General features: G+C 40.0%; 2 non-coding genes across 2 annotated transcripts; both read right to left on the bottom strand.

The window, feature by feature from the left end:
* Positions 1-2690: 2690 nt before the first annotated feature.
* LOC145019063 (small nucleolar RNA R71) lies at positions 2691-2797 on the bottom strand. Its single transcript, XR_013667383.1, has one exon. It is a non-coding gene; the product is annotated as a small nucleolar RNA R71 (small nucleolar RNA).
* Positions 2798-13768: 10971 nt separating this feature from the next.
* On the bottom strand, positions 13769-13875 carry LOC145019034 (small nucleolar RNA R71). Its single transcript, XR_013667354.1, has one exon. It is a non-coding gene; the product is annotated as a small nucleolar RNA R71 (small nucleolar RNA).
* Between the last annotated feature and the right edge of the window lie 12459 nt (positions 13876-26334).

Genomic DNA, 26334 nt, shown 5'->3' with positions numbered 1-26334 from the left:
CTTGGGGTATCTTTGTTTCCAATGCCCCTTGTAATGGAAGTAAAAGCAAGTAGCCTCCTTATGATCTGAGGTAGAGGAGCTTTAGAACCAGATTTTCCTTTAGGACCATTGCTTGATGACCCGGCTGGAAACTTTCCCTTCCAGTTCTGCATGGGAGGAGCTTTCCCTTTCTTCCCGTTCCCTTGCCCAATGGCCAAGACAGGAGCAAAAATAACAGGAGTAGAGGCAACACACTTTCCCTTTATTCCACTTCAACATTTCTCAACAAGCTTTGAAGTTGACTCAATGTGGTTTCCTCCTTGTTCAAATGATAAGTCATAATGAACTGATCATAACAGCTAGGCAATGAGTGGAAGACTATGTTAATAGCCAATTCCTCATCGAAGTTCACATTGAGTTTGAGCAGACTGATATGTGCATAATTAGTTAATTATTTAGTATACATTTTTAATAATTTTTAACTAATTATGTGAATAATGTGGACAAAAGGTACTTAAAACTATTTAAATTTTGTTTTCAGTCCGAAAGACATGTTTGGGAGTGAAAGGGAACAAGGGAAAGCAATTGAAGACCAAAGAATGAAGATTGAGGGACAAAAGGTCATCTACTCGGCGAGTACACGAGCCTACTCGGCGAGTCCATCAGAATATTCCAGAAGATAGCCACGACTCCTGATTTAAGATGGATGACTATGAGTCTACTCGGCGAGTTGGGTCTGCTACTCGTCGAGTACACCCTGTTTTGAGATATCTATAAAAACCAAGCCTTTATCTGAGGGGATAACTTTTCTAGTGGTTTTTGAAGATCCAGTTGCGATTAAGAACCTTTGAAGACGCTGAGGAATTCTAATCTTCAATCTCTTGAAGAATTAAAGCAACTAGGTTAATCATTCCACTTCAATTTAGGAATTGAATATGTTTAATCTAGTTAAACTTGTTTTTTTGTTTGTTTTTACTGCAACTATGAGCTAAATACGTTTTTGTTTCTGTTTGGGGAAAACCAAGGAACTCTCATGGTTTAATTCTTAGTTTTTGATTGATTGTTTATTGGTAATCTATTAAATTAAGTTTGTTAAAGAACCTTATGCATTAATCACAACTATTTTCTGTTAATTGGAAGACAATTAGGCTGCATGAACATCTCTTAGTTGTTAACCTCATATGTCTATGTGAACACTTAACCATATGCTTAGGAATAATGATTATGAAACTAAGATTAATAAGACAATAGGAAGATTAATGTGTGAGCTTGTTTGAGAAACCATCAAACAAGAGGTTAATTGAACTAACAACTTAATTGACCATTACAAATCTTATTTAATCCAAATTATTAATCTAGGGAATTAATTAGTTTAAACACTTGATTACCGCTTAAATTAGTTAACTGTCTATGGGTTAGGAGTAATGAACATGAACCTAACCACTATAATTGGTAGCCAATAACAATTAATCTATCATAAATACAAATAACCGTAGGAGTGAATTGGTTGAACCTAAATAGAAACATCTTTATCAAATTTGGTGAATTAGTTGTTTGCTTTAGTTACTTAGTTAATTAAGTATTTTATGGTTCTAGTCTTGAAAAACTAGAAGAAAAACCTTTTACTTTCATTAATTGTTTTAGTTAAAATTAGCTATTAGTTTAATTTTCCGTTCCCTGAGTTCGATACCTTACTTACTAAACTATACCACTAAAAGACAGGTTCACTGCCTTTGTGTGCTAAATTTATTATTAAAAAGTAAGGATAAACAAGTGCATTTTACACACATCAAGTTTTTGGCGCCGTCGCCGGCGAACAGTTCTAAATAATTAATCTAATTCCTAATTTTTTTCGATCCTTTGTGTGAGTTTACTTGCATAGAGTTCATTTATTGCAATTTAGTAGTTAGTAATTAGGTTTTAGCATCTGTTTTAGTTTTAATATTAAGTTTAAAATTTTTTCAAAATCACACTGATACTCGCCGAGTGCAGTCGCACCTACTCGGTGAGTACAAGCGTATTTAGCAGTTTAATTTTCGATTTTTTTAGTACATTTTTTTTGTTCTTTTTTCGTTTTTATTCTGTTTATTTCAGGACTTTCATGACCAGAGGATCAAACACTCCGCTGGTACCCCCGTTTGAAGATCCCGAATCCGCATTGAAAAGGAACAAAGGAAAGGACGTGGAGAGCTCAAGTACACCAAAGAAGTCACCTTTGTCCAATTTGAAGACTATTTTGGGGAAAAAGAAGAGCATCAAATCAGGAGCATCCAATGCCTCTTTGACAATCGAAGACCCAATTCAAGAAGATATCGAGTACGAGACCGAGGAAGAAGAGGAGCTTACATACGAGCATGAAACCGAGTCCGAGGAAGAGTTAGCTATCACAATGGCTAACATTGATGAAATCCCCATGGGAGAATGGAAGAAGAGGATGCGCGACGACACTGGCCCGGGACTTGTGCAAAAGACCTTTTTATGCAAAAGACCATGAAGATGCCTACAAGCATTTGGATGAAGTCAATGATGTAGCTGATTACTTCAATGTTTCAAATGTGCCCCGCGAGACTCAACTACTTCGTATGCTTCCGGTGACATTCAAAGGTGTTGCAAAAGATTGGCTCAAGTCACTTCCCCCAGGATCAGTCACCACTTTGGCCAAGATGAAAGAAGAATTCATTGATCACTTTTGCCCACCTTCCAAGATAGCCAAGTTGAAGAAGGCCATTGCTAACTTTGAACAACAAGCTGGAGAGTCGCTATATGAAGCATGGGAGAGGTACAAGAGCTTACTAAGAAACTACCCACAACATGACCTAAATAGCCAGCAAGAATTCTCCATCTTCTATGACGGAGTCAATGTCACAACCAGATAGTTACTAGACTCGCAAGGCCCACTCACAAAGAAGCCGCCCTCGGTTATCAAAGAATTGATTGAAGAATTCTCTAAACACTCTAAAGAATACCACAACCCTTGACATGATGTCACTAGGGGAGCCGCTTGAGCAACTACTGAAGACTTATCCGCGGTCATGGATATGCTAAAAACCATGGATAGGAGAATGGATAAAATGGATCAAACGATCCATGCTATTCGGGTGGGTTGTGAAAACTGCAATGGGCCTCACCTCACTAAAGACTGCAATTTAGATGAGAATGGCAACAAGAAGGCGCAAGTGTGTTACTCAAGTGAAGACCGAAATGATGAAGACTGGCGCAAACAAAAGAAAGAGTGGTTCCCTTATGAAGAGTACAAGAAAGACAAGGATGAAAGGTTTAGGAAAAAAGGGAGAGGGTTCTACCAAAAGGAGGAGTCGGTCGGTGCAAGAGACGAAGCCAAGCTTGGAAGAAATGCTCACCAAACTTGTACCTGCCTCAGAAAAAAGACATAGTGATCATGATGCTGCAATTCAAGAAACAAGAACCATGCTTAGGAACCAGCAAGCATCTATCCACAATATAGAAATGCAGCTTGGGCAACTTTCTTAACAAATTAACCAAAGGTCACCGGGCGAACTTCCTAGCAAAACTGAAAATAACCCACGAGGCGCGCACATAAACATAGTGACAACAAGAAGTGGGAAGATAATCACTCCCCTGGCACCTATTCAGACTGAGGCATCCAAGGAATCATAGAAGGAGGAGGCAGAAAAGCAAGCAGAAAACCAAAACGTACATTCTGACAGCCCTACTCGCCGAGTACCTCGTATGGACTCAGCAAGTACACCATCAAATACCAACGATCAGGTCCCTGAAAAGCTTTACCAGCCTCCCATGCCATACCCAGCCCGAGCTAAGAAGGAGAAGCAGGAAGAGGAGTATCAGAAGTTTCTAGATCATATCAAGACTCTTCAAATCAACATACCCTTCATTGAAGCCGTCATGCAAATGTCCAAATATGCAAAGTTCCTTAACGAACTTCTCACTAATAGAAGGAAGATGGAAGAAGTGAAGAAGGTAGTACTCAATGAAAACTGCTCTGCTTCTATGCTAAATAAGCTACCGAAGAAGAAAGGTGATACGGGGAGTTTGACTTTACCTTGCAAATTCGGCAACTTGGCTGCTATTCATGCCTTAGCTGATTCGAGAGCAAGTATGAACCTAATGCCATACTCATTCTTTAAGAAGCAGGATCTCCCTAAGCCAAGGCCAATTCACATGGCAATACACTTGGCAAACAAGACAGTCACCTTCCCAAGAGGCATATGCGAAGACTTACTAGTAGAGGTGGACAAATTCATCTTTCCCACTGATTTCTTCATTCTAGATATGGAGGCGGATCCACAAGTTCCAATCATCCTTGGAAGGCCATTCCTCAACACGGCAAGCGCTATAGTAGACATTAGGGACTCAAAGCTCACCTTGTGGGTAGGAGAAGATTCAGTCATATTTGGGGTAGACAAATCTATGAAGTATTTAGGGAACAACGACGACACGACATTCTCAATCGATATGCTTGACGAATTATTGGAAGAATGCATAAGTGAAGATTCTAGCAAGTTCACAACTTATGATGAAGCATTTGATCCAGAAAAAGACTTAATGGAAATTGAAAGACTGCTGGAAGAAGTAGATTATGAAGAATTGGTGAAACAAACTGACAGTCCTACTCGCCGAGTAGGACCGATCTACTCGCCGAGTTCCTCTGAAGAAAAGGCAGAAATCGTGAATACAGCCACAAACTCGCCGAGTACACTACCTGCACTCGTCGAGTCCAGCAGTTAGAACAAAAAACGGAGCTCAAAACTTTACCAGAACATTTGGAGTATGCTTTTCTTGAAGAAGGTAACCAAAAGCTAGTATTTATAGCATCTGACCTGTCCAATTCTGAAAAGGAAGAGCTCGTGCAAGTGTTGAAGAAGCGCAAACGGGCCATAGCATGGAGCATCACCGACATCAAGGGAATAAGCCCATCCTATTGCTCCCACAAGATCAATCTGGAAGAAGGAGCAAAGCCGGTTGTACAGAACCAAAGAAGGTTAAACCCGAACATGCAAGAAGTAGTCAAGAAGGAAGTGGTCAAACTCATAGATGTAGGAATTATCTATTCCATTTCCGACAGTCCATGGGTGAGTCCGGTCCAAGTGGTGCCCAAGAAAGGAGGGATGATGGTCATAACCAACGAAAAGAAAGAGCTAATTCCGACACGAACGGTAACCAGTTGGAGAGTGTGCATCGATTATCGAAAGCTAAACGATGCCACTTGCAAATACCATTTTCCCTTACCTTTTATTGATCAAATGTTAGAAAGACTATCGGGACATAGCTATTATTGCCTTCTAGATGGATTCTCGGGTTATTTTCAAATACCCATAGACCCAATGGACCAAGAAAAGACCACATTCACTTGCCCAAGTGGGACTTTTGCTTATAGACGCATACCTTTTGGGTTATGCAATGCACCCGCGACTTTTCAAAGGTGTATGACAGCCATATTCCACGATATGGTGGAAAAATTCATGGAAGTTTTTATGGATGACTTTTCCGTTTTTGGATCTTCTTTCCATGATTGTCTCACTAATCTTGGCTTAATGCTTGCTAGGTGTGAAAAAACCGACTTGGTCCTCAATTGGGAGAAATGTCACTTTATGGTCAAGGAGGGTATAGTTTTGGGCCACAAGGTTTCCAAAAAGGGAACTGAAGTGGATCGGGCAAAGATTGACACTATTGCTAAATTACCCCCACCAACTAATGTGAAGGGCCTTAGGAGTTTTCTAGGACACGCGGGTTTTTACCGGCGTTTCATAAAAGATTTTTCCAACGTAACTAGACCTCTAACACAATTACTACTAAAAGATGCACCATTTAATTTTACTAAAGAGTGTTTAGAGGCATTTGAATTTTTAAAGGAAAAATTAACTAATGCCCCGGTCATTATTGCACCAAATTGGAACTTACCCTTTGAGATTATGTGTGATGCTAGTGACTATGCATTAGGAGCTGTCCTTAGTCAAAGTGTTGATAAGCACTTTCAATCCATATATTATGCTAGCAAGACTCTAAACCCAGCCCAAGAAAATTACACCACCACTGAAAAAAGAGTTATTAGCTGTGGTGTATGCCTTTGACAAATTCCGCCCTTACTTGGTTTTATCTAAAACTACTGTTTTTACTGACCACTCGGCTATCAAGTATTTGTTTTCGAAACAGGATGGTAAGCCAAGACTGATACGATGGGTTCTACTTTTTCAAGAATTTGACATAGAGATACGAGACAAGAAGGGAATGGAGAGTGTAGTAGCTGACCACTTGTCAAGGCTTGAGAACTCGCAATTGCAAGAAGATAAAGTTAGAGACGACTTCCCGGACGAATACATTATGGTGACAGTGGGAGAAGAGCCATGGTTCGCAGACATAGCTAATTATTTAGCTACAAAATACATCCCGAAAGATTTTAGCAGTCAGCAAAAGAAGAAATTCTTTGCTGAATTAAAATATTACTTTTGGGACGAGCCATACCTCTTCCGGAGCTGTGCGGATGGGATCATACGAAGATGCGTATTCAGGAAGGAAAGCCGGAAAATATTAGAGCATTATCATAGGGGGCCCACGGGTGGACATCATGGAGCACACTACACTGCAAAGAAGATCTTTGACATTGGGTTCTATTGTCCCACAATTTTTAAAGATGCAGCCCAATTTGTCAAAGAATGTGATGCTTGTCAAAGAGTGGGAAACATTTCATCTCGAAATGAAATGCCACAACATAGTATCCAAGTGTGCGAGGTGTTTGATGTGTGGGGAATTGACTTCATGGGACCATTTCCCATGTCCAAAGGAAACAAATAGATATTAGTGGCAGTTGATTATGTATCCAAATGGGCGGAGGCACAAGCGTTACCAACAAATGACGGTCCGGTAGTGGTGCAGTTTTTAAGGAAATTATTTTCACGTTTTGGAGTCCCGAAAGCCTTTATAAGTGACCAAGGCACAAATTTTTCCAATGACCAATTGGAAAAGGTGTTAAAGAAATATGGGGTCACCCATAAGTTTTCCACATCATACCATCCACAAACTAATGGACAAACTGAAGTGACAAATCGAGCTTTAAAGCGAATTTTGGAGAAATCGGTGGGGAGCAACCGCAAGGAATGGTCGGATATGCTAGATGATGCACTATGGGCTTTTCATACAACTTTCAAAACACCTATTGGTACTGCACCATATAGGTTAGTTTATGGAAAGCAATGTCATTTACCGGTAGAGCTAGAGCATAAGGTGTTTTGGGCTTTAAAGAGTTGTAACTTCAACATGGAGGAACTAAAGAGCAACCGTTTGATTCAAATGAATGCTCTTGAAGAGCTGAGGAATGATGCATACTCTAGTTCATGGCTTTATAAAGAGAAGACAAAGATGTGGCATGACAAAAGGATTAAAGATAAAGAAATTCGTGAAGGCCAAAAAGTGTTGCTCTTCAATTCGCGACCAAAGCTTTTCTCGGGAAAACTCAAGTCAAGATGGGATGGTCCTTTTCTAGTGAAGACGGTGTTTCCACGTGGTGCTATAGAGCTATTATCAAGAGATGGCATGCCTTTCAAGGTCAATGGTCATAGGGTCAAAAAGTATGAAGAAGGAGTCCCCCGGAATGAAGGAATGGAAGAGTTGCTGCTGCTGGAAGGGATTGCAACCACGTAGAAGGGGAGGAGTCCAGCTAATGACTCCCTAAAAAGAAGCGCTTCTCGGGAGGCAACCCGAGTTTCATGTTTGCATTTTCATTATTTTTTTTTTCTTTTCTTCATCTACATTTAAGAACATAACTGCTTGAGGACAAGCAATGCCTAGATTGTGGGGTGGATGGCTTAAAAACATGAGAAAATACATTACTTTTTCAAAATTATCACAATTTTTTCAATCTGCAAGGTTTACTCGCTGAGTAGGCACGTATACTCGGCGAGTACCTTCCCGAGTAGCCCGATAAAACGCATAACGGCATTTATACTCGGCGAGTAGAACCTTTCTACTCGGCGAGTAGCCAATTTACATGGGTGAAATATAAATCTATAAAAAAAGAGGGTTTTCACCATTAAACCTCCATACTCGCCGTGCACAGCGATTTCTCAAGCAGCCAGCGATTTCGTGCGATTTCGTCCGATTCTCTTCAATTTTCCACTCAATCTTCATCATTCAAAGAAAAAGGTAACATCTTTACACTATAAACTAATGAAAGGTTCGATCTTTATCATAGATTTTCCCCGATTTTGCTTGATTTCGGATTTGGGGGTTTCCTCAAATTTTAGGGTTTCAATTTAGCCATAAATTAGGTAATGTTAGGAGGAATTTTTTTTTTTAGGATTTATGGTTAGATAAGTCATTACAACAAAACCCTGTGAAAAATTTGGATTTTTGGACAGTTTATACAGGACCGTCACCGAACAGTTTCGATGTTCATCCTACTCGCCGAGTAGGTCGTGTACTCGGCGAGTAGATGATTATTCAGACCCAATTTCTACGTTTTTAATTACTGGGTATTGTTTGTTTGTGTGTTTTTTTGATGTTTGTATGCAGGTATCATGGCCAGAAGGGGGCAGTCTTCTCTTGGGGGGAGCCAAAGTGATATCCCATGGCTTTCTTTTCAACAAATCACTTCTAAGTCATCACAAACAAGGGCCAGAAACAGATGGGAGGCGCTCAAACAAAAGGAAATTCATCTACCAAACGCAGTTGACTGGGGGTGGTTGGTAAATGTGGGATTGGAAGAGGAACTTACACCTTACTTGGTGAAGGAATGCAGTCTGGGGTATACCACCATCACATGTGATGGGTGGTTACAATTATTCAAGATTGAAGAGCCTGTATATGTCGCGTTGTGTTGGGAATTTTTCGCTACCATCTCATTCCGAGGTGGTAGTGAGTATTACAACCCCAACACAATTTCTTTTTCTTTGGGTGGGGAGCTGCGACAATGCAGCATTGCTGAGTTGTCTTGGAGATTAGAAATTTATGATCAGAGCATGATGATGACTGACGACTTTGAAGCTTTTTTGGAGAACTGTGATAAGGAACTTCCCGAGGAAGTGGTAGCCTCTACATGGTGGAACACGATCGCTAACCGAGTTTATATCCCTTCCACCGCTCAAGAGGGCCACATTCGCTCACCAATCCACCGCCTCATTCACCGCTTTGTGGCTACCACCATCAACATGCGGAAGGATTGGGACAAGGTCCCAACTCTTGATATCGTCTATCTATGGAGTATCATTACTCCCGACGCTTTGTGCAACCTCCCCTACTGCGTTGCAAAATTCCTTGCTGAATGGGCAGTTAAAGAAAAAGTCAACTCAAAAATCAATGGAGGCATGTTTATCACTCGGCTGGCCAAGTCGTTTGGGGTTCTAGATTTGCCACAAGCTCGGGCACTCACGGTTATCCACCATCCACCATTCAACACTACACTATATCGGAGGACTCGGATAGTTGAGAAGTTTGGCGACTCATTCACCATTCCACATGAAGACGAGCCGACAATTCCCGAGGAGCCGGGAAGGCAGGTCCGACAACGTAGTGAGCAGGCGCGGGAAGACCGACCGGTTATTCCGGTGGAGGAGGACAATGATGGATGGAACCAATTGGAGTACCGACACTACTTGGACGACATTGGACAAGGGGTGAATTATAGTAATCAATCTGATGAATACCTCTTCCAACAGATGAACATTGCCCCAAGACCTGGACCCGGCTATCCATATATTATGAATTGGGACGAGAGAATGAGGAGAAGAGATAGAGAAGGAGGAAGTGGCATGGGAGGAGCTGACATGGAAGATGAAGAATGAAGAATTTTCTTTTATGTTTTTATGATTATGATGTTATGTTTTGAACAATTGTCAAACACTTGGATGATTTTTATTTTTTTTGGTTGATTATTATTGTCACTTTTAGTTGTTTATTTTTCAGGGATAGAAGATAAGCAAGCATACTAATTTGTTGAGGGACAAGAAAGGAATGAAAGATTTTCAAGAAAAGTATGGAGTCTTGTCCTTAGGATTGAGTCCGTGAGAGTCGAGAGTAATGGAGAGTGTTGCTGCTGAAGGAATTAGAGTGAGGGTCAGTTTGCATTTCCAATTTCAAAACCAGAGTCGAAAGAAGCATCAACTATATCAGTTTTGGAAAAACAACGCTTACTCGCCGAGTGCACAAACTCTACTCGGCGAGTACTTGAGATATTACACGATATCGTTCCAAGTCAAGAGATACTCGCCGAGACCACACTATTACTCGCTGAGTAGAGTGCCATTTTTTAATTTCCAGAACTGCTTTGAGCACTTTCACTGCAACATTTACCCACTTTTTGTAAGGAATTGCCATTGGAGACTTTCTAACAAGTTTGTTCCGTGAAATTTTCGAGCTATCAACCACACAAGACGCATGATACCCGAGCCATGGATGAGCTGTTCCCATGGCTAAAGTCAAGAAAAAAGGAGCTGAAGAAGAGAGTATCAACCTATCGACTGCTACCCCAGGGGAGTTTGTTCCAATTCTCTCTCTATATTTGCATTTTTATTATTTGCATAATATGCAATGAGGGCATTGCATAAAACAAGTGTGGGGTAGGGGGTTGGTCACATATTAGACAATTTAGAATCTTAATTTAGGCTAATTTAAAAAAAAATTTGAATATCAAAAATATTACTTAGGATTTAATTTAGAAAATTTTGGTAAAAGTAAATTAGGATTCCATGTTAGTATTATATTTGATGATTGCATGAAAACCCAAATGTTTAGTTGAGCCTATATACGTTCTAGTGCATTTGTGGCTTCCTTATTCCAGTGAAATCATGGGACAAAAACACGACCTCGCTTAGCCTGAGGGATGCAATATGTTTAGCAGCCTAAACCTGAAATGTATCCAGGAAAATTGTTATCGTTAACCAATAAAGGTTGAGGTTGAGCGCCCCTGCTTAAGCATGTAGGGATTTGAGTGAAAAATAGAGGTACATGTAAAAAAAAGAGAGAATTACAAGAAAAGTTGTAAGAATTTTGGAGCAAAGAAAGTGAAGATCTAAAGATCAAAATTCCAAGAAATTCAAAAAGTTGAAGATACCAAAAATCAAACAACAAAGGTGGTGAATTCAAAGATATCAAAGATCAAATTATCAAGGAAGTGAAGAATTCAAAAGAGCTCCAATGTGGTATCATAAGTTGTAATTCTAGATTATGTATGCTTGGGTTGCTCAACTAAAAATACCTTGAGGGTAAGAGGTTTTCTGTGGATGGATTCGGAGGGTTGCATAAAATGAGCATAGTTCGGGGTGAGTGGGCGAATGTTTATGAGGATTGTGAGTATTTGGAGTATGGGGGGTCCTTAGGAAAAACTTTAGACACAAATGCATGCGTTGCGGTCTTGGCATAATGGTTGGGTTAGATTGGAGTTGTCATATGTGATTCTAATATGTTTAAAATTTAGTTTTGCTTGGGGGCAAGCAAAAGTCAAGTGTGGGGTATTTTGATATGTGCATAATTAGTTAATTATTTAGTTTACATTTTTAATCATTTTTAACTAATTATGTGCATAATGTGGACAAAACGTACTTAAAACTGTTTAAATTTTGTTTTCAGTCCAAAAGGCATGTTTGGGAGTGAAAGGGAACAAGGGAAAGCGATTGAAGACCAAAGAATGAAGATTGAGGGACAAAAGCTCATCTACTCGGCGAGTACACGAGCCTACTCAGCGAGTCCATCAGAATATTCCAGAAGATAACCACGACTCTTGATTTAAGACGGATAACTATGAGTCTACTCGGCGAGTTGGGTCTGCTACTCGCCGAGTACACCCTATTTTGAGATATCTATAAAAACCAAGCCTTTATACGAGGGGATAACTTTTCTAGCGGTTTTTGAAGATCCATTTGTGACTAAGAACCCTTGAAGACGCTGAGGAATTGTAATTTTCAATCTCTTGAAGAATTAAAGAAACTAGGTTAATCATTCCACTTAGATTTAGGAATTGAATATGTTTAATTTAGTTAAACTTGTTTTTGTGGTTTTTTTTACTGCAACTATGAGCTAAATACGTTTTTGTTTCTGTTTTGAGAATACCAAGGAACTCCTATGGTTTAATTCTTAGTTTTTGATTGATTGTTTATTGGTGATCTATTAAATTAAGTTTGTTACAGAACCTTATGCATTAATCACAACTATTTTCCGTTAATTGGAAGATAATTAGGCTGAATGAACATCTCTTAGTTGTTAACCTCATATGTCTATGTGAACACTTAACCATATGCTTAGGAATAATGATTATGAAACTAAGATTAATAAGACAATAGGAAGATTAATGTGTGAGCTTGTTTGAGAAACCATCAAACAAGAGGTTAATTGAACTAACAACTTAATTGACCACTACAAATCTTATTTAATCCAAATTATTAATCGACGGAATTAATTAGTTTAAGCACTTGATCACCGCTTAAATTAGTTAATTGTCTAAGGGTGAGGAGTAATGAACATGAACCTAACCACTATAATTGGTAGCCAATAACAATTAATCTATCATAAATACAAATAACCATAGGAGTGAATTGGTTGAACCTAAATAGAAACATCTTTATCAAATTTGGAGAAGTAGTTGTTTGCTTTAGTTATTTAGTTAATTAAGTGTTTTATGGTTCTAGTCTTGCAAAACTAGAAGAAAAACCTTTTACTTTCATTAATTGTTTTAGTTAAAATTAGTTATTAGTTTAATTTTCCGTTCCCTGAGTTCGATACCTTACTTACTTAACTATACCACTAAAAGACAGGTTCACTGCCTTTGTGTGCTAAATTTATTAATAAAAAGTAAGGATAAAACATGTGCATTTTACACACATCAAGTTTTTTGGCGCCGTTGCCGGGGAACAGTTCTAAATAATTAATCTAATTCCTAATTTTTTCGATCCTTTGTGCGAGTTTACTTGCATAGAGTTCATTTATTGCAATTTAGTAGTTAGTAATTAGGTTTTAGCATTTGTTTTAGTTTTAATATTAAGTTTAAATTTTTTTCAAAATCACACTGATACTCGCCGAGTGCAGTCGCACCTACTCGGCGAGTACAAGCGTATTTAGCAGTTTAATTTTCGATTTTTTTAGTACATTTTTTTTGTTCTTTTTTCGTTTTTATTCTGTTTATTTCAGGACTTTCATGACCAGAGGATCAAACACTCCGCTGGTACCCCCGTTTGAAGATCCCGAATCCGCATTGAAAAGGAACAAAGGAAAGGACGTGGAGAGCTCAAGTACACCAAAGAAGTCACCTTTGTCCAATTTGAAGACTATTTTGGGGAAAAAGAAGAGCATCAAATCAGGAGCATCCAATGCCTCTTTGACAATCGAAGACCCAATTCAAGAAGATATCGAGTACGAGACCGAGGAAGAAGAGGAGCTTACATACGAGCATGAAACCGAGTCCGAGGAAGAGTTAGCTATCACAATGGCTAACATTGATGAAATCCCCATGGGAGAATGGAAGAAGAGGATGCGCGACGACACTGGCCCGGGACTTGTGCAACCCGCAATTCCCGCGATTGCTACCTTCGAGCTAAAGGGTCATATCCTAGCTTCACTTAAAGAAATACCTTTTTATGGAAAAGACCATGAAGATGCCTACAAGCATTTGGATGAAGTCAATGATGTAGCTGATTACTGCAATGTTCCAAATGTGCCCCGTGAGACTCAACTACTTCGTATGCTTCCGGTGACATTCAAAGGTGCTGCAAAAGACTGCCTCAAGTCACTTCCCCCCGGATCAGTTACCACTTGGGCCAAGATGAAAGAAGAATTCATTGATCACTTTTGCCCACCTTCCAAGATAGCCAAGTTGAAGAAGGCCATTGCTAACTTTGAACAACAAGCTGGAGAGTCGCTATATGAAGCATGGGAGAGGTACAAGAGCTTACTAAGAAACTGCCCACACCATGACCTAAACAGCCAGCAAGAAGTCTCCATCTTCTATGACGGAGTCAATGTCACAACCAGGCAGTTACTAGACTCGCAAGGCCAGCTCACAAAGAAGCCGCCCCCGGTTATCAAAGAATTGATTGAAGAATTCTCTAAACACTCTAGAGAATACCACAACCCTTGACATGATGTCACTAGGGGAGCTGCTTATGCAGCTACTGAAGACTTATCTGCGGTCATGGCTATGCTAAAAACCATGGATAGGAGAATGGATAAAATGGATCAAACGATCCATGATATTTGGGTAGGTTATGAAAACTGCAATGGGCCTCACCTCACTAGAGACTGCGATTAGAATGGGAAAAGAAGGCGCAAGTGTGTTACTCAAGTGGAGACCGATATGATGAAGTTTGGCATAAACAAAAGAAAGAGTGGCTCCCTTATGAAGAGTACAAGAAAGCCAAGGATGAAAGGTTTAGGCAAAAAGGGAGAGGGTTCTTCCAAAAGGAGGAGCCGGTGCAAGAGAGGAAGTCAAGCTTGGAAGAAATGCTCACCAAATTTGTAGCTGCCTCAGAAAAAAGACATAGTGATCATGATGCTGCAATTCAAGAAACAAGAACCATGCTTAGGAACCAACAAGCATCTATCCACAATATAGAAACGCAACTTGGGCAACTTGCTCAACAAATTAACCAAAGGTCACCGGGCGAACTTCCTAGAAAAACTGAAAATAACCCACGAGGCGCGCACATAAACATAATCACAACAAGAAGTGGGAAGATAATCACTCCCTGACACCTATTCAGACTGAGGCATCCAAGGAATCATAGAAGGAGGAGGTAGAAAAGCAAGCAGAAAACCAAAACGTACATTCTGATAGCCCTACTCGCCGAGTACCTCGTATGGACCCGACGAGTACACCATCAAATACCAACGAGCAGGTCCCTGAAAATCTTTACCAGCCTCCAATGCCATACCCAGCCTGAGCTAAGAAGGAGAAGCAGGAAGAGGAGTATCAGAAGTTTCTAGATCATATCAAGACTATTCAAATCAACATACCCTTCATTGAATCCATCATGCAAATGTCCAAATATGCAAAGTTCCTTAAGAAACTTCTAACTAATAGAAGGAAGATGGAAGAAGTGAAGAAGGTAGTACTCAACGAAAACTGCTCTGCTGCTATGCTAAATAAGCTACCGAAGAAGAAAGGTGATCCGGGGAGTTTGACTTTACCTTGCCAATTCGGCAACTTGGTTGCTATTCATGCCTTAGCTGATTCGGGAGCAAGTGTGAACCTAATGCCATACTCATTATTTAAGAAGCAGTATCTCCCGGAGCCAAGGCCAATTCACATGGCAATACACTTGGCAAACAAGACAGTCACCTTCCCAAGAGGCATATGCGAAGACTTACTAGTGAAGGTGGACAAATTCGTCTTTCCCACTGATTTCTTCATTCTAGATATGGAGGCGGATCCACAAGTTCCAATCATCCTTGGAAGGCCCTTCCATAACACGGCAAGCGCTATAGTAGACATTAGGGACTCAAAGCTCACCTTGCGGGTAGGAGAAGATTCAGTCACATTTGGGGTAGACCAATCTATGAAGTATTCAAGGAACAGTGACGACACAACATTCTCAATCGATATGCTTGACGAATTATTGGAGGAATGCGTAAGTGAAGATTCTAGCAAGTTCACAACTTATGATGAAGCATTTGATCCCGAAAAAGACTTAATGGAAATTGAAAGACTGCTGGAAGAAGTAGATTATGAAGAATTGGTGAAACAAACTGACAGTCCTACTCGCCGAGTAGGACCGATCTACTCGCCGAGTTCCTCTGAAGAAAAGGCAGAAATCGTGAATACAGCCGCAAACTCGCCGAGTACACTACCTGCACTCGTCGAGTCCAGCAGTCAGAACAAAAAACGGAGCTCAAAACTTTACCAGAACATTTGGAGTATGCTTTTCTTGAAGAAGGTAACCAAAAGCTAGTATTTATAGCATCTGACCTGTCCAATTCTGAAAAGGAAGAGCTCGTGCAAGTGTTGAAGAAGCGCAAACGGGCCATAGCATGGAGCATCACCGACATCAAGGGAATAAGCCCATCCTATTGCTCCCACAAGATCAATCTGGAAGAAGGAGCAAAGCCGGTTGTACAGAACCAAAGAAGGTTAAACCCGAACATGCAAGAAGTAGTCAAGAAGGAAGTGGTCAAACTCATAGATGTAGGAATTATCTATTCCATTTCCGACAGTGCATGGGTGAGTCCGGTCCAAGTGGTGCCCAAGAAAGGAGGGATGACGGTCATAACCAACGAAAAGAACGAGCTAATTCCGACACGAACGGTAACCAGTTGGAGAGTGTGCATCGATTATCGAAAGCGAAACGATGCCACTCGCAAATACCATTTTCCCTTACCTTTTATTGATCAAATGTTAGAAAGACTATCGGGACATAGCTATTATTGCCTTCTAGATGGATTCTCGGGTTATTTTCAAATACCCATAGACCCAATGGACCAAGAAAAGATCACATTCACTTGCCCAAGTGGGACTTTTGCTTATAGACGCATACCTTTTGGGTTATGCAATGCACCCGCGACTTTTCAAAGGTGTATGACAGCCATATTCCACGATATGGTGGAAAAATTCATGGAAGTTTTTATGGATGACTTTTCCGTTTTTGGATCTTCTTTCCATGATTGTCTCACAAATCTTGACTTAATGCTTGCTAGGTGTGAAAAAACCGACTTGGTCCTCAATTGGGAGAAATGTCACTTTATAGTCAAGGAGGGTATAGTTTTGGGCCACAAAGTTTCCAAAAGGGGAATTGAAGTGGATCGGGCAAAGATTGACACCATTGCCAAATTACCCCCACCAACTAATGTGAAGGGCATTAGGAGTTTTCTACGACACGCGGGTTTTTACCAGCATTTCATAAAAGATTTTTCCAAAATAACTAGACCTCTAACACAATTACTACTAAAAGATGCACCATTTAATTTTACTAAAGAGTGTTTAGAGGCATTTGAATTTTTAAAGGAAAAATTAACTAATGTCTCGATCATTATTGCACCAAATTGGAACTTACCCTTTGAGATTATGTGTGATGCCAGTGACTATGCATTAGGAGCTGTCCTTAGTCAAAGTGTTGATAAGCACTTTCAATCTATATATTATGCTAGCAAGACTCTAAACCCAGCCCAAGAAAATTACACCACCACTGAAAAAAGAGTTATTAGCTGTGGTGTATGCCTTTGACAAATTCCGCCCTTACTTGGTTTTATCTAAAACTACTGTTTTTACTGACCACTCGGCTATCAAGTATTTGTTTTCAAAACAGGATGGTAAGCCAAGACTGATACGATGGGTGCTACTTTTTCAAGAATTTGACATAGAGATACGAGACAAGAAGGGAATGGAGAATGTAGTAGCTGACCACTTGTCAAGGCTTGAGAACCCGCAATTGCAAGAAGATAAAGTTAGAGACGACTTCCCGGACGAATACATTATGGTGACAGTGGGAGAAGAGCCATGGTTCGCAGACATAGCTAATTATTTAGCTACAAAATACATCCCGAAAGATTTTAGCAGTCAACAAAAGAAGAAATTGTTTGCTGAATTAAAATATTACTTTTGGGACGAGCCATACCTCTTTCGGAGCTGTGCGGATGGGATCATACGAAGATGCCTATTCGGGAAGGAAAGCCAGAAAATATTAGAACATTGTCATAGTGGGCCCACGGGTGGACATCATGGAGCACACTACACTGCAAAGAAGATCTTTGACATTGGGTTCTATTGGCCCACAATTTTTAAAGATGCAGCCCAATTTGTCAAAGAATGTGATGCTTGTCAAAGAGTGGGAAACATTTCATCACGAAATGAAATGCCACAACATAGTATCCAAGTGTGCGAGGTGTTTGATGTGTGGGGAATTGACTTCATGGGACCATTTCCCATGTCCAAAGGAAACAAATACATATTAGTGGCAGTTGATTATGTATCCAAATGGGCGGAGGTACAAGTGTTACCAACAAATGACGGTCGGGTAGTGGTGCGGTTTTTAAGGAAATTATTTTCACGTTTTGGAGTCCCGAAAGCCCTTATAAGTGACCAAGGCACACATTTTGCCAATGAACAATTGGAAAAGGTGTTAAAGAAATATGGGGTCACCTATAAGTTTTCCACATCATACCATCCACAACTAGTGGACAAACCGAAGTGACAAATTGAGCTTTAAAACGAATTTTGGAGAAATCGGTGGGGAGCAACCGCAAGGAATGGTCGTATAAGCTAGATGATGCACTATGGGCTTTTCGTACAGCTTTCAAAACACCTATTGGTACTACACCATATAGGTTAGTTTATGGAAAGCAATGCCATTTACCGGTAGAGCTAGAGCATAAGGCGTTTTGGTCTTTAAAGAGTTGTAACTTCAACATGGAGGAACTAAAGAGCAACCGGTTAATGGAAATGAATGCTCTTGAAGAGCTGAGGAATGATGCATACTCTAGTTCATGGCTTTATAAAGAGAAGACAAAGATGTGGCATGACAAAAGGATTAAAGATAAAGAAATTCATGAAGGCCAAAAAGTGTTGCTCTTCAATTCACGACGAAAGCTTTTCTCGGGAAAACTCAAGTCAAGATGGGATGGTCCTTTTCTAGTGAATACGGTGTTTCCATATGGTGCTATAGAGCTATTATCAAGAGATGGCACACCTTTCAAGGTCAATGGTCATAGGGTCAAAAAGTATAAAGAAGGAGTCCCCCGGAATGAAGGAATGGAAGAGTTGCTGCTGCTGGAAGGGATTGCAACCACGTAGAAAGGGGAGGAGTCCAACTAATGACTCCCTAAAAAGAAGCGCTTCTCGGGAGGCAACCCGAGTTTCAAGTTTGCATTTTCTTTCCTTTTCTTTATTTTCATTATTTTTTTTCTTTTCTTCATCTACGTTTAAGAACATAACTGCTTGAGGACAAGCAATGCGTAGAGTGTGGGGTGGATGGCTTAAAAACATGATAAAATACATTAATTTTTCAAAATTATCACAATTTTTTCAATCTGCAAGGTTTACTCGCTGAGTAGGCACGTATACTCGGCGAGTACCTGCCCGAGTAGCCCGATAAAACGTGTAACGACATTTATACTCGGCGAGTAGAACCTTTCTACTTGGCGAGTAGCCAATTTACATGGGTGAAATATAAATCTGTAAAAAAAGAGGGTTTTCACCATTTAACCCCCATACTCGCCGTGCACAACGATTTCTCAAGCAGCCAGCGATTTCGTCCGATTCTCTTCAATTTTCCACTCAATCTTCATCATTCAAAGAAAAAGGTTACATCTTTACACTATAAACTAATTAAAGGTTCGATCTTTATCATAAATTTGCCCCGATTTTGCTTGATTTTGGATTTGGGGGTTTCCTCAAATTCTAGGGTTTCAATTTAGCCATAAATTAGGTAATGTTAGGAGGAACCAGAAGCATTGTTCGAAGTTAACATCTGAAAAAAAAAGAAGGACAATATTTGATTAGATAACAAAATCGTCAATATAACACCTAAATGAAATATCAAGGCTAGGATCCAACTAAATAATTCACAATTCAGAAGGGGGATTCCGTAATCTAATTGCATATTATTTAAAGGTAGGTAAATAACCATTTACCAATTTCACCACGAAAATGAAATTTAAATGAATTAGGCTTTAAACGAAATTCCTAGATATTTTGAGATTTATTGAACTATTCAATGGCATGTTTAATCTTGATTATCCCCTTTCCCTTTATGACTGGGATACCGAGGATCACAAACAAGGTGTGAATAACCGTGTAAATTAGCTTGGCACTCTCGATGTCATTTATCACCTAATTAATGTGTCGGTTAACCACACATGCTCTATAAATCAATGATAATTTATGAGACACCCATTTCCACCCTTTAGAAGTCTATCTTAGTGTTCCGGTTAACCACACATGCTCCACTAATGACCTTTATAAAGTGCAATGTGAAATTTCATGGATTAGCATCAATTTCATATTTTCCTAAAGTAAGTAAGATTGGGAATTTAATAAAAACATTTAGTTACTTTATTTATTCCATTATACTTATTAATGAGAATTAAGTGTCCTATCAAACCCGTTTGGCTAATGACCCTCCACCAATCAAAGGAGCGGTGAGTAAGATTGGATACCCAACGACATCATTTTATTGGCCGTTTCCTTAAACTCCCCTTATAGATCGGCTTCGTGAATGAGGCGTACTAGCAGTTCGACTGACTTGTCTTAGACATATAGTATAGTTTTAACCTTTAAATATTACATATAGTATACGTGTGTATTTTAAACATTTCAAAATACTAGGGTTTTTAAATCTATTTAATCTTTGAATTAAACATTTCAAAATACTAGGGTCATGAATTGGGTTACTAATTATCTATTAATTAAACCTTTAATTAATCTTTGAAATCAATAAATGATTATCCTATAAATTAAAAAAATTGATTTAACAGAATCCCTTATCACTTAATTCCGAAAATATTAGGGGGATTTATAAGATTCTATAATTGTCTAGTTAAACAATTAAGAAGATAATTACCAAATATAACAACCATATCAAACCCTTGATTTTAGAAATCTTGAACTTGGAGTGGAAGGTAAGGATTTCAACCTTGCCTTATTTCGGTAAACCCAAGGGTTAGGAAACCCTAGATTTCGAAATTTAGGAGGCCTGTAACATCCTAGGATTTCAGGTATTTTCGAATCCTTCCCTTGGTATTTAAATATGTCATTTTTGGTCAATGAAATTGGTTGGAATTAGACCTAAGAAGCCCTAGTGGCAAGTTGGTAATTTTTGGGATCTTGAGTTGTATGATAGGCGTACATGTGGGTACGCTAAGCGTACTAGGGCGTGCCCTAGTACGATGGGCATACACATTTGTACTTGTAACGACCCAATTTTCAAGAGACAGTTTTCATTTTTGATTAAACAAAATACTTTCCCCAGACCATGAAATCCCAAATACGATTGTTTTCAAATTTCATGTCAGATACAATTTTATTTCAAATCGTCAGAGTGTCCCATAAAAACGCCTGAGAGTGCACGACGCGCCATCAAGCCTAGCCCTTGCCCTTGGGTTTAGATGTACCTAAAACAAATCCACAAACTGTAAGCTAATGCTTAATGAGTTCCCCATATCATATCTCACACACAATCCGCATAACACATATCATATTACATATACAAGCTACATATATCACATAATCCATGCATACAAACATATAAGGATTCCGTGGGGTCCTCCCAGGGTCTTATACCTACTTGTCATGGGCTCCCCCACATGGTATTTACCTAGGAATGCATTGGGCTCCCCCAAATGGTCTTACTTCCAACTGCCATTGGCTACCCTCGGGGTCTTCCATGCAAATAACATAATCGTCGACTAGCATATCATATATAAAAGAAATATCTATCATACCACATAACTCATATATAACATATAAGGATGTCGTGGACTCCCTCCAGGGTCTTACTCTTATGTGTCATTGGATCCCCCACATGGTCTTTACCTAGGAATGCCATGGGCTCCCCCACATCGTCTTATATCCATCTGCCATGGGCTCCCCTCAGGGTCTTCACATATCTAGTAAATAAGTACTAGCACATTCTCATATACATGCATACCATACATATCAGTAGTGAATCCAAAATAAACACTACAACTAACCAAATGGGTCGACCTTGGTGCTTTCGACCCTTTGCCATGGTGAGGAGACTCACCTTTGTCTGCTGAATCCGAAAGCTGCTCTCCTAACAATCTGTAACCACCCATGCTAAACAATAATAACATTAACTAAGGTTAGGACTGAACACAATCCAACTGAAGGACCCCAAACCCCAAGTCCTTACACAATGGCCCAAAAAGACTTCCTTTGTTAATGGGCCCAAAGTCGATGTCTAAAATCATTAAAGGGCCTTTTAGCCCAATAAATCCCAATCATAATATCCATGGACCAAAACAGATAAGCTGGTCTACTAACTCCAAAACATAACCAGGCCAAATAACTAATTAAGGTCCAAAAGCTTACAAGCCCAAAACAATTATGACTCCATCTGAGGTGCGTACACCTTGTGTACCACCCTAGTAAGTGCAACGTACTAAGTCTTTGAGTTGTATGCACGACGTGCTCTAACTTGCACCTAATGTACAAAAAGTTTAAGCACTTTCTTCCATTAAGTGCTCAATACTCGAGGTTCTAACATCCAATACCAGATCTAAGCTCATTAAGACATCCTAGGGAATAAAGGTTGCAACTTTATGCCCTTGCATGCTATATGGAACTTAAAGACTTCATTCTCAGATAGGAATTTATATAGGAATTTATATAAAGATTTAAACTCATGCATGGAGTCTAGAAACTCTTCAAGCTAGCACCTTTATGCATCTAGCATGCTTACACAGTTTAGATCTAACCATTTCAGCCTCTGGAGTTGCTCAACTCTCAAGAGAAGGTCCAAAACCAACTGAAGGGACCAAATAGAAAACGCTAACTAGATCTAATGAATAATATGGAAAGTTCAAATCTTTATACCTCCAAAAGATCTTCAAGGTGAACTAGATGCAGATCCTTGAAGCCCAATGCATTTCTAAGCTTCCTTAGAAACTTCTTCTTCTTGGATGGACACTAAAATGGCGATAAATACACTCCTTACGCTCAAAAACACTCTCACATGGTATCACTGGTGTAGAAGGGTGAAATAAGACCATGGAGGCTAATTAGGGTTTAGTCCAAGAGTCTTAAGGGTGTTTAAATAGGTTTCAAGTTTGAGAATTAGGGTTTTGGCCCTCTGTGGTGTATGCCCCGCATACCTATATGAACGCCCTGCATATGCGGCCACCTTCCGCGATAATGCATCCTTAGTACGCTAAGCGTACTTCTGGAGTATGCCCCGCGTACTAAGGGACCTTTTATGCCATCTTTTCATTTTTGAAGGTTTAAAGAGTAATACCTGAATTAGAGTGTTACTACTTTTGCCCACTTGGACTAGACTTCGTCCTTGAAGTCCGTAGACACAGATAAATTGGGTTAATGCTCCCGCATCTCATCCTATGGCTCCCATGTCCATTCGAAGCCCCTTCGGTGCTGCCATTACACCTTTAATAACTTCACTTTGTTGTTCTGAAGAACCTTGGTGTTCCTATCCAAAATCAAAACAGGCCTCTCAATGTAGTTCAGGCTCTCGCTCACCTGAATGTTGTCCAAAGAAACGACCGCTGCCTCATCAGTGACACACTTATGAAGCTGTGACACATGGAAGGTGTTGTGAATCTGGTTAAGCTCATCCAACAGCTCAAAACGATAGGCCGCCTTATCCACCAGGCTGTAATCCTGAAGGGTACAATATATCGGGGCCCCAACTTTCCTCTCTTGCGAAACCTGATGACTCCCTTCCATGGCAACATCTTTATTAACACGAAGTCCCCCACATGGAACTTAATATCCGATCGTTGCCGATCAACATTGCTTTTCTGACGGCTCTGCACGACTCGTAGTTGGTCGCGCAACTACTGAACCAGCCCGGTAGTCTTGATCACTACCTCATTGCTCCTCATGACTCGGTGTCCAACCTGGCCCCAACAAACCAGGGTCCTACACCTCCGACCATACAACATCTCAAACTAAGTTCAGTCGATACTAGCATGGTAACTGTTGTATGAAAACTCTACCAACAGGAGGTATGTATCCCAACTACCTCCAAAATCCAGCACGCATGCTCGAAGCATATCCTCGAGTGTTTGGATCGTCATGTCACTCTGGCTATCTGTCTGGGTGTGGTACACCATACTAAAATGCAACGGAGTGCCCAGTTCCTCGTGGAACTTCTTTCAGAATCTAGATGTAAATCGAACATCTCTGTCAGAGATTACCGACACTGGCACCCTGTGTCTAGCCACCACCTCTCGCACATAAATATCCACTAACTTCTCAACATACATACTCTCAGAGATCGGAATAAAGTGGGCACTCTTTTTTAACCTGTCCACAATCACCCATATGACATCCACACCCCTCGTTGTCCTTGGTAACTTCATGATAAAGTCCATAGTGACTTATTCCCGCTTCCACATGGGAATGGGTAGCGACTCAACCTTTCCATAAGGCCGCTGATGTTCGGCCTTGAACTTCCTACAGGTCAAGCACCGCTTCACAAACCAAGTGATCTCCCACTTCATGCACGACCACCAATAGCTTACTCTTAGGTATCTATACATTTTTGTAGCCCCTGGGTGTAAACAGAAATTGGACTTGCATGCCTCCTCCAATATGTTCTGTCTCACTCCTCCAGTCACCGGTATCCACACCCAACCACACTGTGTCTGAAGACCTCTGCTATCCCAAACAAACAAGGAATACTATCCCCAAATCCGCTCTATCTTCCAATTCTCATTCTTCACACCCTCGACCCGAGTCTCCTTGATCATATCCAATAATGGAGAGATCACCATCATCCTCAAACAAACATTCCCAATTGGGAAACCTACTGCCTTGTGGCTCAAAGCATCAACCACCATGTTGGCCTTCCCTGGATGGTATAAGATCTCACAATCATACTCCTTCAGCACATCCAACCACCTCCTCTACTGCATGTTGAGGTTCTACTGATCCATCAAATGCTTAAAAATATTTTGATCAGTATAAATAGGGCACCGTACTCCATACAGGTAGTGCCTCTAAATCTTGAGGAAAAATACCACTGCCCCTATTTCTAGGTTGTGGGTGGGTTAATTTGCATCATGAGGGTTCAACTGCCTCGAGGCGTAAGCTATCACATGCCCTTCTGCACCATTACCGTGCCTAACCCTGAGGTCAATGTAGCATACTACACTACCTAATCATCTAACCCCTCAGGTAGTAGTAGAATCGGAGCCTCGCATAACCTCCACTCAGTGTCTCAAAAGCCAACTGCTAATCCGTACCCCATCAAAATGTCACATTCTTCTTGGTCAAGCGAGTCAAAGGCACAACAATCTTGTAGAAATCCTGGATGAATCTCTGATAATAGCTCACTAAACCCAAGAAGTTATGGATCTTGGATGCGTTCTTCAGTACTTCCCACCGCATCACTACCTTAACCTTAGCTAGATAAACCAAAATGCCCTCCTGGTTTATGACATGCCGCAAAAACTGTACATCTTGCAGCTAAAAATGACACTTAGGGAACTTGTCATAAAGTCTCTCCACCCTTAGTGTATCCAATACCTCCCTCAGATGTTGGTCATGCTGCTCCTTGGCCATAGAATAGACCAGGATATCATCAATAAAAATAATCACTAACCAATCCAACATCAGTCTGCATATTATGTTCATGAGATCCATGAATGTTGTTGGGGGCATTGGTGAGCTCAAATGACACAGAACAAACTCATAGTGCCTATACCGAGTCTTGAAAGCTTTCTTCGATATATCTGTTGGGTTATGAGCATTCTAACACTCCTAAGTGTACATGCAACCCTAAATACCCTGGATCTATGTTTTCTCTATTATACATGCAAATATAAACTTTCCAAGGTGTTGTTCTATTCTAGCATACTAAACTTTGAATAACACAAGTTTGAATAACATACCTTTTGTTAGTGCTTGTCTTCATGAAGCTTGAGTGCCTAGTGCCCCAAGTGTGACACCTCAAATGGTTCACACAACACCATAAGCACTTGGAATAACTTAGAGAGAATTCTACACTTCATGAAATCGGCTAGCCCTCTCTAGAATGATACTAGTGCCGATTTTGTCAAGAATAAGATCTTTATATAGTGTTACAATTAGGGTAAACCCTAATTGTCATGACTTTCCATTTCCTTGGATCCATGGGTTCAAATACACCATGGATCATCCATGGACCATCCTATGGGTTTTATCCTAACTTGATTATCCATGGAGCATTAGCCCACTATACAAGTATGGATGATTTACACAATCAACCCATATATTTAATTAGTCTTCTTTTGATCACTTAATTATTCCTAGATTAATTCTTGATCAATACTAATTAAATAATCTCATTATTCTTATTATTAATATACTAGAACTTATAATATATTAATAACCATAAGTGTCTTATTTCTCTCATTATAGTCTATCCAAGTGCATGATGCCATGCAACCCAAATGGACCATGCCGGGTCGGGTCAAGTCTTACCAATTATAGTTATGCACTTAGACATTAATCCAACAGTCTCCCACTTGGATAAGTCTAAAACTATTATTGCGTATGACTTCAGGAACCAACTGGCAATCATAGCTCTCAAAAGCTTCTGTCGAACTCTGACCTTGTCGATAAACTCTGACCTTTGTCAATGACTTGTCCATTAGATAAGGGATCATATATTCCTCCATTCTAGATATCATATGGACCGAGACATGGATTATAATCATTCTCTCTGTCCATTTGTTGTTTCCCGATTTCCGATTTATGACGACTGACTA

This window comes from Lactuca saligna, chromosome 9 (genome assembly GCF_052625555.1).
Source record: "Lactuca saligna cultivar CGN05327 chromosome 9, ASM5262555v1, whole genome shotgun sequence".
In the NCBI taxonomy this organism is placed as follows: domain Eukaryota; kingdom Viridiplantae; phylum Streptophyta; class Magnoliopsida; order Asterales; family Asteraceae; genus Lactuca; species Lactuca saligna.
This window is presented reverse-complemented; position numbering and strand designations above follow the sequence as displayed.